This window comes from Solanum lycopersicum, chromosome 1, assembly GCF_036512215.1.
Source record: "Solanum lycopersicum chromosome 1, SLM_r2.1".
In the NCBI taxonomy this organism is placed as follows: Eukaryota; Viridiplantae; Streptophyta; class Magnoliopsida; order Solanales; family Solanaceae; genus Solanum; species Solanum lycopersicum.
The window spans coordinates 69,322,487-69,337,604 of NC_090800.1; the positions used below are offsets into that span (position 1 = coordinate 69,322,487).

The 15,118-nt window shown below is 27.6% G+C and overlaps 1 pseudogene; it reads right to left on the reverse strand.

The window, feature by feature from the left end:
- Window positions 1–2,979: 2,979 nt before the first annotated feature.
- LOC101262852 (UDP-glycosyltransferase 75C1-like) lies at window positions 2,980–4,475 on the reverse strand (annotated as a pseudogene).
- Window positions 4,476–15,118: the final 10,643 nt, after the last annotated feature.

Sequence of the window (15,118 nt, forward strand, 5' to 3'; positions counted from 1 at the left end):
AGAGCATTGTTAAACAGTAAGATACTTTTTTTTTGGTATGAATAGGCAAGACAGGGGTAAATGACCAAATAGCCCTTTGGCTCCAAAACCACTTATTTTTTCCCTCCAAAAAAGGAAATCACATTTGACTTTTGTTTCTTATTTATTATCTCTCTCTTTACTTTTTTTCTTCTTTACTTCACTCTTCAGTTTGATTTTATATTATTGACTCATTAGTTGTTCATGATTTTATTTCGTTGTTAGATTTATATAATTTTAACAAGATGGATCCGAATAGTCAATTAAACGAAGTATTGAATATTGTTTTGGGGTTAGATGAGGATGATAATTTGTTGTCCCAAAATAATGAAGATTTCGATGGTGCATACGATAGGCTTGAACTAACAAAATTCTCGTGACCTATAGACTTAAAAAAAGCACTAAAAGGTACCTAAAATTGGGGACCTAAACTTAGATTCGAACTCATGACATATAGACTATTCGTTTAAGCTTTAACCATTTGCACTGCAATAACATTCATTCATAATTAGGAAAGCAAATGTATTTACTCTCTTTCAAATTAGTTGTTTACTATATCACTAATAAATTAGAATGAGATATTATCAATAAATATAGTCTAATAACTTCTAAAATATGAAGATAAATTGAAAAAAGGTTGACATGTACCATAACTAATTGTATTACCTAATTAAAAATTGATCATGCATATATAACTGCATTCAATTAACTCGTATTTGTAAAGGATCATAACTCGTATAATACTATATCGATTACATTTATTTTCCTGATAATGATTCAACTTATTATAATGAAAAATCTTCAATTTTTGTGACACAATCCAAATATATACTTTTACAATTTTCTTTACCAAAAAATGAATTTAAAAATTATTTAAATCCTAAAAGTTTCAAATAGTCTAATTTTTTTAAAAAAGACCTTAAATTGGGACGTAACCTGCATTCAGACTCGTGTCCTATAGACTGTTCGCTTAAACTTTAACCATTTGCGTTGCAATATCATTCGTTCATAATTATGAAAGGAAATGTATTTAGTCCTTTTCATATCAGTTAATTAATGAATATCACTAGGAAATTTAAAATGTGATATTATCAATAAATATATTATAATAACCCCTAATACGTGAAGATAAATTGATCAAAGATTGACATGTACCATAACTAATTGTATTATCCGATTATAATTGATCATACATATATAATCACATTCAATTGACTTGTACGTGTGAGGGAGCATAACTCAGATAATACTATATTCTTTACATTTATTTTCATCATAATGATTCAACTTATAATAATGAAAAAACTTCAATTTTTGTTAAAAGGATCCAAATATACACGTTAACAATCTTATTTACCATAAAATCAAGAAATTAAAAATTATTTAAATCTTAAAAGCTTAAAAGAGTCTAATTTTTTTATTTATAAAAAAAAACTTAAAATTGGGACCTAATCAAGATTAGAACTCATGACCTATTAACTATTTCTTTAAACTTTAACTATTCTTTTTGCAATTGCATTCGATCATAATTACGAAAGAAAATTTATTTAGTCTCGTTATATCAGTTGTTTAATGAATATCACAAGGAAGATTAAAAGAGATATTATCAATAAATATAGTCTAATAATCCTAAAAATATAAAGATAAATTGACCAAAGATTGCCAAGTACCATAACTAATTGTATTACACAATAATAACTTGATCATGTATGTCATAATTTTTGTGTTCCTTGATAGTAGATTAGACATTGATTTTTTAGGATAACATTCTTTCATTCTATTATTTTTATTAATAAATGGTTTGTAGTGATTTTATATATAACCTTCTTCAAAATTGAAAAAAGAAATTGTCCTCTTTGTTAGTATTCATGTGTTTCTCTTTATAATAATCAAATTTTATTGCATTTACTTAGTAGTTTACTTTATATTTTTATTTTGATAATATTGATATTGCTTTTTCTTATTGATATGACTCGTAATTTAATTGGTTATTTTTATTTAAATTTAATACTAACACGACATCGTAATATATCATCATTAAATCATTAATATTGTAAGAAAATAAAATCGTTTGAAATAATTTATCATATTTCTTTAAAATGATTAAATATTTAGATAATGCATAATTTGTTTTTTGTTTTTTTTAAGGATCCTATGTAGATGTACCTTATAAAAATTTTGTAGTATGGTATATTTTTGAGAATTCCACAAAAATTAAATAGCAAGAAAAATAATAAAAGTTAAAGTGATCTATTCATTAGTGAAATGAAATGAATGTTTTCTTTTTGGATTTCATATTTTCCATGAATAAAATTATATAAGTATGGAAGTAGAGAAATTTGGAACATTAATTTGAAAAGAAAAGTCAAAGAAAACAAAGTAAAAGAAAAAGGTAAGAAAGATAAAAACCGTTTAAAAAAGAGAGAGAAAAATGAATTTGAGTCATTTTCTAGGACCCAACACTTTGCATATGTCACAATATAAATGGAGCCTCATACAAGTACATGGTCAGCGACCTCTTGGGCAGTGTGAACGAAAAATTAATAATTATAGTCTACTCTTCAGAAGTGCTTTTACTTTTAAAGAGTAGTGATTTTACTTTTGAGGGTAATTGGGGTATAAAAAATTGATGAACTTACCCTATCACCCTTAAGTTTTTTTCTTTTGAGAAATTACGAAAATATCTCAAATTTTCTCCAATTTGTTGCTTGTGTCATTTCACGTCAAAATAGTGTCTTGCAAAATATATTTTCTGTTAACTTATTAGGGTCCTATTATCCGTTGAACTAATTTTTTCCCCGTATATTCGTGCACCTTTTGTGCTGATGTGACACATTAAACAAAATAATTTTTTTATGTTTGTGCACAATAGTCTTTCACGTGTAAACTTTTAAGAAATATATAAATTAAAGGACATTTAAAAAAAATAAATTAACATAATTTTCTTAAAATGACTAAAAGTGGAACAATAAGAAATTAATGAAAAAAACAAAAATATAAAGTAAGAAAGAAAGTGATATAAGTATTTCAGAAACAAAAAAAAATCTATTATGAATAATTTCGAAGAAATACACTATTTTTTCTGAAACGAAAAAAAACTCTTAAGAAGTCTTATTGATTACTTGCTATTTTATTGAGGTCATCTATTCATAAGTGATTCAGTACTCATTGTAACCAAGTAAAATCTCATTCGCAAAATCCTTGAGATTCACACTTGAAGTACCATTTCCCTTCATATCTTCCTTAGCTAAATCACTCCATTTCTTGACATTTCTTCTTAATTCTTTCCCTTCTTCACCGTCCCCCATCACAATTGTGATACATCTATAAAACTCATCTCTTTTCACGACACCGCCTTCACTAACATTAACTCTAACACCATTCTTCCAAATATCTTGAATGAGTTTTGCATTACAAACTTGATCGTTCCAGAGTGGGCATGCCACGATCGGTACCTTAGATGCTATTCTTTCTAAAGTTGAATTCCATCCACAGTGAGTCAAAAAACAACCAACAAAAGGGCGTTTCAGAACTTCCACTTGCGAGCACCAACTCACTATCTTCCCTTACTTTTCAAGTTCGTCTTTACAACTCAACTTATCCTCCATATTATCCCCATCTTGTCCTTCCCTAATCACCCACAAAAATGGCCTCCCACATTTCAAAAATCCGTGATCAATCTCCTCCATCAATTGAGTTGATATTACTGAGTAACTACCAAATGCTATGTAGATAACTTATCCCTTGTCCTTTGAGTTCAACCAATCCATATAATTTTTCGAACTAATCTATATCATATCAGCTCAGAAAGTATTATCATCAATAAATATTGAAGGGATTGAAGGCCCAATTCCCACCATCGTCACATGCTTTAGAATTCTCAAAGCATCAGATTCCAAAGCATCAAAAGTTTTCACCAGAACTCTTGGATTTTCTTCAGTACTCAACATCTCAATTTGCCTCTTAATAGACTTAACTGCCCAATTGGAACTCTCCACGTTATCAAATGCAAAAGAAGGAAAATCAATGGGACTAAGTGGGGGCAATCCTGGTACTCTATTATTTTATCCTTAGCATCACTATTTTTCAAATAATCAAAATAATCCGTGAATCTATAATAGTAGACATAAAAAACTGTGGTAGGTTGGATCCAAAATAATTTAGATGGGATATTTTTTTTTGGTCACTAAACCAACCAATTCCATTATTATAGTGTAGATTACATGTGAAAAAGGGGCACCATTTTTTGCAATTGATTGGATCAAATTGAAAATGAATTTTGACCCACGAAACATTACACAAGAATAGTACAAATGAAAATTATCAACTAAGCTTAATGTAACTCCAATGCCTAAATTGATTAATTGCTTGAAAAAATGAAGACATGGATTAATTTAGACTTGGCCTCGGAATAGTGCTATAAGAACATGAGACTTTTCATTCTCCAATTTTTTCATATTTTGGGTGGTGAAAAAAGAATTATCCATGAAGGAGAATGAGGATTTTGGACAGGAGAACTTTTTTAATAAATAAGGCATTTTTAGACTTGCTTAATTACAACTGATTAAGGTCAACCATTTTTATACTAGTTAATAGATGGTTCTTGATATATAAAAAAATATAGGAATTTTATTATATTTATTTAAATGTCTACCTTAACTATTAAGTTTTGTGATTTATAAAAATATTTAGCAAATAAAAAAAATATCAAAAGATATTTTACTCAAACATTCTAGAAGCTCCAAAAAGTATCTGTATTTATTATTATTCCAAAAATAAACTTAATCATTCAGCAACAAATATAACAAGTAATCCATTAATACTTTATAGTAAGTAAAAATAAAACAAATATAATGATAGCAAGTAATATGTTTTATTACCAGATATAACATGTGCTGACAATTTAGAGATGCAAAAATAAGATGCTTTTATTTTTCCATGATTCATCATTATTATTCAGTAAAAGAAAGCAAGAAATGCATGAGTACTTTAGTCTAAGAAAAAAAATATAATGATAGAAAATAGTATTTTTTATTATTAGATATAACGTGTGTTAATAAATTAAAGATACAAAAGCATAACATGTTTGTTATCTCACGAATCATCATTATTATTCATTAAAAAATACAAGAAATGTATTAGCACTTTAGTCTAAGAAACGAGAAAAAAAACTTAATCATTGCAACTAGAATGTTTATTTGTCATTTTTATCATTCAGTAAAAAAATATGACTCAATAAATGCATGAATATATAGTACATTAGACTAACAAACAAAAGAACATAGTAACACGTTTTATTATCAGATATGTTGCGTGGTTATAAATTAAATATCCAAAAGCATGAGATATATACATATTTGATTGTAAATTATTATTTTAAAAAAATAATAAAAATCATGATAACTTAATTTAATATTAGAATATAAAAAAGTAAGTGCACGAAGAAATTTATTTTAGCAAATAATACACATATATTATTTATCTACACTATAGTCTTTTTATAGGGTGAGAGTACTCAAGAACAATATTTTTTTTAGCTCTGATGTTGAAATACATGATTGTACATTCAATCTTAAAATTTTGACTTTTATAGAAGATGCACTTTTTTTTACTTAATTATAAATTCTGATAGATCTTAGTTCGAGAAAACGAAAGATATAAAATAGATAAATACATTAAATTGTTTTGTTTTATCAGTTTCATTTGGCGAAATAGACATGAATTTCCCTATAGTTCTATTGCCTTTTCACCAACCTTAATGAATAATAAGAACAAAATCCTCTAAAAAAAAATCATCATTCCTAGTGAAATGACAAGGTATATTCACTTTGAACAATCAATCTTATTTGCCTTGTATCTCTTAAATTATAACTTTCATCGATCATAATAATTTGAATTTCACCTTCACGCTCATTAAAATTTTTTATTCCTTCAAACTTATTCTAAAACATCCGTATACTTGTGAAATGCAATGTAGTGTAGTTAACGGGTACTTTCAGAATGATTTTGACAAATTATTAATTAAAATAGTCATGTTCTTCATGCCTCTAACCACCACGTCTCTCCCACAAAATCTTACAACTTAACATTATATTTCATCATAACCTATTGTTTTATTTTCTTCTTTACTAATCTATTCTACATACAAACGCTCTCTCACGTTCTTCTACTTTTTAATTGTTTAAGTTTGTTGTTTTGAATTTCAAATTAGCTATAACATCGACATTTATGGTTTATAGAAGACAATAATATTTTTAAGTTACTGGTTATGATTTGTGCATACTGAATTTTGGTTCAGGTATGAGGTGAAAAAAATAAAATTCTACAAAATATTAAAGCTAGGTCTTGAAAAAACTATTTTTTTTATTAACATGACTTCCATTGAGTTTCATTAAATAAGGTTTTGAAATTATGATTTTTCATTGACTTTGCCTCGACTTTCTCTTTATATAATAATGACTTGGTATTGACAATTATATGATTTATAGATCTTTTACATCTATTTTAAATTATTATAACTTGTGTTAATATATAGGCTAATGTTGATTTTTGTAGAATTTTGTTTTTTTTCTCTTAAAGAAAAGATACATATATAGATTAGGAACTAATTAAATACAATCAAATATTTTTTAGCTAATAAACTCCATTAGGAGAAATAGACATGAATAATTTTATAACGTAATTTGCATAATCTTTTCACCAACCTTAATAATAAACGGAAAAATCAAAATTGTGTACAAAATTTTCATCCCTAATAAATGAATTTTTAACATTTCTCAAAGAAATACCAGATAAAAAGGATAAATATATATAAGAATTATTGATCCAATGAAGAGTTAAAATTGTATATATTTTCAAATTACATAGTTTAACATGACAAAAGTATTTTCATATTATCTTCTATATGAGCCTTGTTTTTTTTTTGTTTTTTTAATAGTAGACACAAGGATAACAATACAGTCACAAAAACAAAAAAATAATAATAAGAGGGTTGGTCCAATTGGATCAGTCCATACAAAATGTATTTGACCTAAATAGGTAAAAATTAGCTCAAAATTCTCCATGTAAGGTAAAAGCCATTCTATGTACTAGATCATGAAAATTTTATAGTCTTGTCTCTGATTATATAGGTTTTTGCCACCCCATGGTTTTCCTATCTAGCAAAATGGGTATCTTGTTTACCTCATTACTCGTGATTGAGCTCTAAGAGGTTTCATTTGGAGTTAAATCTAGAAACTCTTTTTTTTTCTCTTTGTTTCCATTTTTTTCCGATTATCATTTGATAAGTTATTTTTCTCATTTTGATGAAGTTTATTTTTCTAAAATGATAATAGGGATTAACTATTTAAAAAAAAAAACAGCATTTCTCAAACACATTCTCTGTTTGTCAAGATTTGAGACTATCCCGTAGTGGTAAAACGGTGCTTAGAACCATAAATGGGCCAAACTAACGCATGGTCTTGCATAACAATATGATTCATACAAATAATAACTGAAGATATTTTATGCATAAGCTAAACTCAGATAAATCCAAAACAACTTAGTGGTCAAAATAGAATTCATTTGAACAAAATCATAAAGTTAAAACTACCGTGTGACTGTCTGAAAGCCTCTACTAAGATGAGTTATTGGTACAATGTTCCAACTAATTCGAACTATCTGAAACTGAAAGATTAACATAATGAAAAGATAATAGCTGTTGTCCTTGAAAGATGAGGACTCGCCAAGCTTAGTTGTTTAGATGATACAACAATCGTACTATTTGCGAGTTGGATACTGAGAGTATTAATATAAATTATAAGACGATATAGTGTAAAAGAGTATGTGTGTAGTACTTTGAATATACTTAATATGTGAGATAGAAAAAATAATCTAACAAGCTAAACTTGATAAATCTAAGATGTTGAATTGAATATAAAAACTTAAATAAACTAGTTAATGCAATGACCAAGTAATTATTATAAGCATGTAACCAATCAATACTATGCAGAGTAATCTACAACACAAGGTCATAAATTATATGAAACTGAACTGTGGGAGATACTATTAATCGACATACTCCATCTCGGATAAACGGACTCCAACCTGTACTCTAGTTGAAAGGGTACTTTGCACTTTGCAAGGGTACAAACATTATCTAATGTGCATCAACTAAGCTAATGTCCAAAGAGGACTAAGGTGTCAGTCCTGGTCTGATAGGTGACCTTAAAATCTACATTGTCAGGTTGTACTGAGACTTATGGATTTCTACTAAAGGTCGTAGTCTTACTGGCGGGCGAGATTTCATCCATATGTCTGTTTTGTGTTAAGTAATACACCGAACTGAATTATACGGGTACACCATATAATACTGATAATACTAAATAGCTCAATAATTGAAATTTGAGACTAAAATATTAATTGTTTTATTTGAAATTATCATATACTTGTGGAACTGAAAGATTGAACATATAACTTATCATAATAAATTTTGTCATCCTGAATGAAGTATGTAATTTAAGCAATACAATCTTAAAGACATATATTTTCCTTACTCGGAGGGATTAAGAATATAACCATATAAAAATATTGAATGTTAGGTACAAACATGTATGTATGGGTTGTAGGTTACTTTACTAATTCTAGAATTGTATTCTTTGCACTATACATTTCCATATGATATTCTTCACCGACTCTTAGTTGGATTTTCATTGCTAACGATCACTTTTCTCTTACTTTTCTTGAGAATAAATTGAGCGTTATTATTGCATCATCAATTTTTATCTTCTCTTTTTATGCTTCTTTAAAATTCATACTATTTGTTTTTTTATTTAACTTCTATTAAAAAAACATAAATTTTGTTTAAAATAGAAAAATGAAAAAATATTGAGTGAGTAATAAGTTAATGTTGTCCTATTATTTGACAAATGAACAACTTTTCTGAAAATGTTTTAGCTTGAACAAAATTTATAATGTAATAACTTTATAAACAAATTTTGATGCAAGTAATACAAAAATAATTAGTAAAAATAAGATATATTTCATAACAGTTTCTAAATATGAAAGGTTAATAATAGAAAAAAACCTTATGATAGTATGGAGTGTTTGTAGAAAAGGTTTAAAGAAGTAGACAGTTGAAAAACCTCGTGGTAGGAGTGAATATCTTGAACTAATGACTACCTTACAATATAAAAATGAGAGAGCTACTACATGACCCACTCCACATAAACGGGAGAGACCTGAAAACTGGTCTAGGACGAAAGAGGATCTATATAATTTGAGTTAATTAAAACATCAAACCTCATACAATGTACTTAAACAAACGGAGCAATAAAGGACAAAGCCACATGGAGGCCTAGCCATAAAGGAGTCCTAACAACAAGCATCGTATATAATTTTCAAATAAAAAACAATGTTGAAACCCCTCATCTTATATCATTTTCATATACTTGTGGAACTGAAATATTGAAGTTATAACTTATCATAAAAAATTTTGTCATCCTGAACAAAGTATGTAATTTAAGCATGCAATCTTAAAGACGTATATTTTCCCTACCAGAGGGATTAAGAATACAACCATATAAAGATATTGCATTTTAGGTACAAATAAGCATGTATGGGCTAGAAGTTACTTTACTAATTTTAGAATTGAATTCTTCGCACTATACTTGTCCATATGAAATTCTTCACCAACTCTTTCATCTTCTCTTTTTATGCTTCTTTAAAAATCATACTATTTTTTTTATTTAACTTCTATAATAAAATAGAAAAATGAATAAATATTGAGTGAGTAAATAAGTTAATGTTGTCCTATAATTTGACAAATGAACAACTTTTCTAAAAATTTTTTAGCTTGACTAAAATTGATAATGTAATAACTTTATAAATAAATTTTGATGCACGTAATATAAAAATAATTAGCAAAAATAAAGATATATTTCATAACAGTTTCTAAATATGAAAGGTTCTTCGTGATAGTATGGAATGTTTGTAGAAAAGGTTAATAGAAGTTGAGAGTTGAAAAACCTCGTGGTAAGAGTGAATATCTCGCATGACCAAGGCTACCTAACAATATAACAATGAGAGAGCTACTAAATGTCCAACTCCACATAAATGGGAGAGCCCTTAAAACTGGTTTAGGACGAAAGAGGACCTATATCATTTGAGTTAATTAAACTGTTAAACCTACTACAATGTACAACGCCACATGGAAGCCTAGCCATAAGGGAGTCCTAAAAACAAGCATCGTATATCATTTTAAATTAAAATAATGTTGCAACACAGATGCACATTCAGAATTTTCGATAAGGGTGTTCAAAATCTGAAGAAAAAGACCCACAAAGTAGTTAAAGGGGAATCGACATCTGCTATATGTACCTAAAAATTTATTTTAATGATACAAAAATAATACAATTTTTCGTCGAAGGTGGTTTGGATGAACCGCCTAAAGCGATCATGGCTCCGCCACTTGAAACGCCTCATCCAAAAATGAATTTGCATGGATTTAGTCATCAAAACGTCCAAATAAAATAAAATACTTCATCTGGTGGTGACAACAAAATAGAATCCCCACACCGGACTATCTAAGATACTTTGGAATAGAAATAATTAATCTATGCCATATATGCAACACTCCCGAAACGATCACCCACATGTTCCTAGAATGTGAGACAATTAGGAAAATGTGGCTAGACTTGGGAGTTATATATGAAATAAATCAATATTACAAATAATGGAGATTGGCAACATAGACTGAAACACCTAAGTTTTTCACTCAGAAAAACGTCATTAAATTGGTAGGAAGTGTACCCTTTCTTCAAATGGAACATTTGGAGGGAAAAAAATGAGAATCACCATAATAATATAAGTACGAAAATAAGCATTAAAATATCTTTCACTAACTGGTCCCTTGAAAAGAAGCATTACCCCAAAAACTACATACATAAAATGGGAACCTCCAACAAAAATATATTCATACTAAACACGGATCGTTCGTCAATGGATAACCCCGGGAGAAAAGGATTAGGAGTGGGGGTGGGGGTGGGGGGAGGTAATTTGGAATATAAAGGGAGAAGGGGTATTAGGCTATATAAGCAACCTTTATGCTACTAATTCGTTAAAAGCAGAATTGACAAAACTACTGCAGGGAATTGAGTTGGCATTAAACAACAACTTGACGCCAGTAGAAATCAATATCAACTGTGAGGATATATTTTCCCTTCTTAAGAATGACCACACCCAACTTACTCTAATATATTGTATGATTGGAGGGTTCTAATATGGAGCCGGGGGGGGGGGGGGGGGACCCAAATTCAGCATAGGTATCGTGAAGCAAACAAAGTGAAATATTCTTTAGAAAAGGATGGAACTAATTGATGGGTATGTAGCACGCTTAAAGAGTTGGGAACTTGAAAAGTCCTCTTATGCTTTAATAAAAAAGGCAATTGTCCCTCATTGGTAATGGAAAGGAAAATAGGAGAGTTTAAATACATAAACACTCCTATTAATTGTTAAAAGAGTTGGAAAGAGGGACCCCCTCGCGCCGTCATCGTCGCCGCTCGCTCGCTTGCTTCGGCTTCGGCTTTGGCAAATGATCGAGAGATTATTTTTTGGACAGAATTTATTTTATTTATTTATTTAATTAATTAAATGACCAAAAAATATTTTCAATTAATTAGTTGATAAAAAAATATTTTCAATTAATTAGTTGATAACACAAGTTAACCGAAATGTTTTCAACTCTTTAGTTAACCCGAACAAACTCGGATCTGTGCACGTGACCTGTTTTATTTTCCGTTATATTTAAAATTCCCGCCATGAGTGTTCCAAAAGGCTGCAACTTTCAAGAACAGTCAATACCATTTGAAAGTTTGCTACCTTTCATTAATGGTCGTGTCAATTCTGAAAGGGTTGCAACCTTTCAGAATATATTTTTTTTGCCTATAAATACCAGTCAGTCTTCAGAATATTTTCCAACGAAATTTTTGATCTTCCTTCTTCTTCAAAACACATTTTTCTTCGTGTACTTTTCTGATGTGGATTGATTCGCCGACAGTAGAGTTTTTGGTATCTACACTCTACTAATTAAGATCATTCTACCCTGGGAGGTTATATTTCAAAATAAACCTCGGATACTAGTGGGGAATAATTTCCTTAAAGGGACACTGTGAGTTCGGTGGACTTGATCTTCTTCCAAACTAAAACATTGTTTCATTTTGTGGTACGTTTGTTTTAAGTATTTTTTTGAAATAAAATTTCTGTTCATTTTGCTTATTGATTTGATAAATTTCAGTTACTTCGTGTTTCTGAATAATTTATTACAATTAGTACTTTCTGATTTTGATAACACAAAGTAAAAAACACTAATATGGGGCAAGCCAACTATTTTTGCTACTTGGAAGTTCCACCTACGTTTTTCTAGGAAAATCTAGAGGCATACAAAGTGGGTACTTATTTTGTTAGGTTGACTAAAGCCCATAATAATCTAGACAAATACATTATTAATACAACTACTACTCCATATCCTTTCTGGATAACTACAGAAATAAAATACCGAAAATATTTGAAAGAGTTTCTATAAATATTTAGCATGTAATGACTCGCAGACATTGAAGAGCAAGGTGTGCTAGCCAAGCATGCATACACTCTTCAGAATTACAAAACCTACTTTAATGAAACTGACCTTCCCACAGATGCTCTAGGCCGTTTGAAAATGATTTTTGATATTCAGCCTATATTAAAAATTATTTAAATCATAAAAACTTCAAAGAGTCTAATTTTTTTTTTTGCAAAAATACCTAAAATTGGGATCTAACCTAGGTTCAAATTTGTGTCCTATAGATTATTTGTTTAAGCTTTAACCATTCGCTCCTCAATAGCATTTGATCATAACTACGAAAGAAAATTAATATAATCTCTTTATATCAGTTGTTTACTGAATATCACTAGAGAATTTTAAATGATATATTATCAAAAAATATTGTCTAATAACCCCTAAAATGTAAATATAAATTGATCAAAGGTTGACATGTAACATAACAAATTGTATTACACAATTATAACTTGATCATACATATTTAGTCACATCAATTGACTTGTATTTGTGAAAGAACATAACTCATATATATTATCTCCTTTACATTATTTTCATCATAATGATTCGACTTATAATAATGAAATATCTTTAATTTTTTTTTAAAAAGGACCAAATATATACTTTTACAATCTTATTTACCAAAAAAAAGATTAAAATTAATTGAATTTTAATAATTTCAAAGAGTCTAATTTTAAAAATTTGTGAGTGAACATAACTCATATAATACTATATCCTTTACATTTATTTTCATCATAACGATTCGACTTATAATAATGAAATTTTTTTAATATTTGTGAAATGAGTCCAAATAAATGCTTTTACAATCTTATTTACCAAAAAAATATGTAATTAAAAATTGTTTAAATTTAAAAAGTTCCAAAGAGTATAATTTTAAAAATTTGTGAGGGAATATAACTCATATAATACTATATCCTTTACATTTATTTTCATAATAATAATTCGACTTATAATAACAAAAAATCATCAATTTGAAAAGGATCCAAATATATACTTTTAAATCTTAAAAACATCAAAGAGTCTAATTTTAGAAAAAAAATATACTTTAAATTGGGACCTAATCAGGATTCTAACTCGTGACTTATTGACTATTTTCGCTTAAACTTTAACTGTTCTCGCTGAAATAGAATTCGGTCATAATTACAAAAGAAAATTTATTTAGTATTGTTATATCAATTGTTTCATGAATATCTCAAGGAAGATTAAAATGAGATGTTATCAATAAATATAGTTTAATAACCCTTAAAATGTTAAAATAAATTGATCAAAGATTGACATGTACCATAGCAAATTGTGTTACAGAATTATAACTTGATTATGCAAATATCATTACTTTTGTGTTCGTTGAAAAAAGAATAGACGTTGATTTTTTAGGATAAATTTTTTCATTCTATTATTTTTTTTAATAAATGGTCTGTAATGATTTTATATATAACCTTCTTCAAAATTGAAAAAAAAATTCTTCTTTGTTAGTATTCATGTGTTTGTTTTATGATAATAAAATTTTATTGCATTTACTTTATAGTTTTATTTGTAATTTTATTTTGATAATGTTGATAGTGCTTTTTTTTATTGATATTACTCGTAATTTTATTGATTATTCTTGTTTAAATCAAATATTAACAAGACGTCTTAATATATCGTCGTTAAATCTTTAAAATTGTAAGAAAATAATAAAATCGTTGGAAATAATTTTTCATATTTCTTTAAAATAATTAAATTCTTAGATAATGCATCATTTGTTTTTTTTAAGAATCCTATATAGACGAAAAAAGTTAAAGTGATGAAAATTTTCACCTAGCTTGAATTAAAGAATAATATATATCATATAAATTGACAGAAATAATATGTATTTGTACAGGTATTTATGGATGCTTTTTTTTATTTCATGAAATTATTATCAAAATTTATGTAATTGTTGATCAAGAACATTATTTCTCTTTCCTTTATATTTTCTTTTTGAAATTAGTACCAAAATTTATGCCTTTTTTTTACAAAGTTTGTAAGAATCATAAATAAAATAATAGTTTACTAATTAAAATTTAATCTTTTTTAAAATTTATAAAATTTATTTACACTTAAAAGAAGATAAAAAGTGTTATTAAAAATTTAATTAATTATATTTCGTAAATTAAGATATAATTTTATCTAATTATTTTTAGTAATATAAATAATTAATTTTAAGATAAAAAATAATATTAAAATGTTAGAAATAGAATGAATATTTTCTTTTTGGATTTCATATTTTCTTTGAATAAAACTATACAAGTATGGAAGTAGAGAAATTTGATACATTAATTTGAAAAGAAAAGTCAAAGAAAAAGAAGTAAAAAAAAAGTAAGAAAGAGAAAAAATCGTTAAATAAGAGAGAGAGAAATGAATTTGGGTTGTTTTCTTAAATGGTACCCAATACTTGCACATGACACAATATAAATGGAACTTCGCACATGTATATGGTCAGCCACCTCTTGGACAGTGTGAACAAAAAAGTAATAATTATATGCTACT